Genomic DNA, 2,918 nt, shown 5'->3' on the forward strand with positions numbered 1-2,918 from the left:
TGCAATTCCCATTTATGAAAAATCATTATTTTGCAAAAATAGTTCAAAACACGAAAATGTAAACTGTTAGACCCTAGAGGGGGGGGTGATTAGGGTCTTATGCTAATCTAATCCGATTAAAGGCTAATTAAAATTAATTAATATGTTATCCTAGCAAATATGAAATACCACAAGATATATAAGCTAGGATAAGCAATGCAAACAAAGAGATATATCCTATATGATGAATATGTATATATGCAAGGATATATAAACAACACAAGGGTAAAATAAACAATCTACACAAGTGATAGGGTAATATGATAAGCAATACACAAAGGCGATATAAGATATGAAAACAAGAATAAGAACGCCAATAGAGAAAACTGGGGAAGCGCTGGCCAGCGCTCCCCCCGTGCGCTGCTTGGGTTTTTTCGAAAAAAAACACCGCGATTTCAGCCCCAACTTCCCAAAAAGCTTGCTCTCAATAAATGTCTCCGATTTTCTCTCTCAACAAAAGAACAAACAAACCCAACTCAGATCCCAACTTCCCTCCTCCCTCTCTCGATCTCTCACACGCCGCTCGGAGGGATCTCGATCTCTCACGCCGCTCGGAGGGATCTCTCTCACGCCGCCACGCCCCCGAGTCTCGCCGAGCCCAGCCCCGACTCCGTCAAGCCACCGAGTCTCGCCGCCCCCAAGTCTCGCCCCCAACCACGACGCCGCCGCCGCCACGACTCGGCCACGACACCGCCGCCCCCGATCTCAGGTTCCCTAACTCTCCGTCGATTGTTGCCTCTCTTTGAAAATTTTGATTTGACACCAGTTAATATCTTGGACTAGATTTTCTCTGACTACTAACTTTTATTCATCCTATTGGCTTTGAAGGTTGCTCTGCGTTGGAGGAACTAGCCACTGTAATCAAATCATTAGGCCAGGATCTTAACGAAGAAAAGTTATTGCAAATAATGAGCAAATTTAACGTAGAGGGCAATGAGAACGTGGAATTTGGGGAGTTCTTAAATCAAATGACTAGAAAAATGAAGGTAAACATTGTCAATGGTTACAATTTACATTGAAACAAACCCTGATGTAATAAATAAATAAATAATGGTTTAAGTGGGATAACTGAACTTCTTTCAATTGGAGGAAATTGATGCAGAAGAGGAACTTGTGAATTGCAGGAAATTGATGCAGAAGAGGAAATGAATGTTCCAAACATGTGGGTTTCTCAAATGATACAGAGCTAACTTTGCCAAGAGAAATTGAGGCTGTTTATAAGCAGACTCCTTCAGCTGACAATGAGTCATTAGAAAAAGATGATGTCCTTATTCATAATCAAACACATGAAGCAAGAGGTCAGTAACTTGTGAAGCTCTCTTATCTTTTTTCTTTGAACTAACTAGAATTTTATTTGCCTAGTTCAGGTTTTAGGTGAAGTAAAGCGTACCTTCAGCCATATTACACAAATTAATTATCTATACTCTAGTCTACGTAGGCATAGAGATTAAGTTACAAAAAAAAAGATGAAACAATAACAGACAGATGGGATACTGATGCAGAAATATGTCCATGTATCAGTCTTTGTGCAAATTTTTGATTGTGTGTATGATCACCTATCATATATTCGAAAGCAGCCTGTGATGAATACCCTAATCACTACTTTTTATCTTCTTCTAAAATCATAATTTGATGATTTCAGTGGAAGAAGAGGCAAATATTTTGGCTCAAGAATCAACAGAGGAAGCCGATGAGTTTGTAGATAGTATAGTAGAGAGGCAGAATCAAAGTCTTCCAGCAAACATCAACCAAGAAAACAAGATAGATGATTTACCAGTTGAAGACAGCAACTCAATAGGAGACATGGTACCGGTGATTAATAGTATCCAAGTAATTGAAGATCATAATGACCAAGATAGAGAACGAAAAAGAGTTAGAAGCAGGCCAATCGGTTGCTTATTTAGATGCTGTTGACTCGGAAATTGAGAAATTAATGATGGAAGACTTTGCAAATGGAGCGAAAGAAGCTTCTAAGACCGAATCAAACAAACTATTAGAAGAACTAAAGATGGATGATGTTGACACAGATAGTTTTGAAATACAACTTAATGCCCTTGAGCCTAATGAAGAAGAAAAGGATGATGGAAACGATGCGAGACTCGAAGAGGCAGTATTTGAGATATCTCTTCAAACTGATTACACTTCAAATTTGATGCCTGAAAATTTGAGTAAGAATATAGAGGTAGAGACAGCGCCGGTGATGGAATCTGCAAAAGTATCAGATATTTCTGCCGCAGATAACGAAAGTGAAGAGGCAACCGAATATGCAGAACTTGGTGATCAGAAGAAAGAACGAATTTTCCAAACTGAGAAAGCCAGAGGAGAGTGAAGACTTTGGGAATCTGAGAGCACAATTAGGAAACATTAGGAAAGAGGAACCTGCTGCAGTGAAGAAAGATGGCAGTCTTTTTTCGAAGAGAACTGTTGAAGCCAAGAAATCAACGGCTTCTTTAGACAAGGCCAGAGAGAAACAGAAGAGGAGATCTTCTCTCTTTCACAATTTTATGTGTTGCACAACAGCCATAAATTGACGGTTAAATTTTGCTTGGCCTCCTTCGGCTGGAAAGGAAACGGGAGAGGAAGAATTTTATATTTTATCTCCCGGTGCTAAAGAGGAAGAATTTTATATTCTATCTTTAGCTGGAAAGGACACGGGAGAGGAAGAATTTTATATTCTATCTCCCGGTGCTGAAGAGGAAGAATTTTATATTCTATCTTCAGGCGGAAAGGAAACTCGAGGTGGGATCCCCACCCCCAGAATCCGGGAGGATGAACTGGGAGTGGGATCTCCACTCCGAGCATCGGAAAGGTCCGAGGAGAGGAAGAATTTTATATTCTATCTCCCGGTGCTGAAGAGGAAGAATTTTATATTCTATCTT

General features: G+C 39.9%; 1 long non-coding RNA gene across 1 annotated transcript; it reads left to right on the forward strand.

Annotated features, from left to right (window-relative positions):
* LOC109828850 lies at positions 398–2,198 on the forward strand. Its single transcript, XR_002243879.1, has 4 exons — positions 398–748; positions 868–1,025; positions 1,164–1,337; positions 1,682–2,198. It is a non-coding gene; the product is annotated as an uncharacterized LOC109828850 (long non-coding RNA).

The sequence above is a fragment of the Asparagus officinalis genome, chromosome 1 (genome assembly GCF_001876935.1).
Source record: "Asparagus officinalis chromosome 1, Aspof.V1, whole genome shotgun sequence".
Classification (NCBI taxonomy): Eukaryota; Viridiplantae; Streptophyta; class Magnoliopsida; order Asparagales; family Asparagaceae; genus Asparagus; species Asparagus officinalis.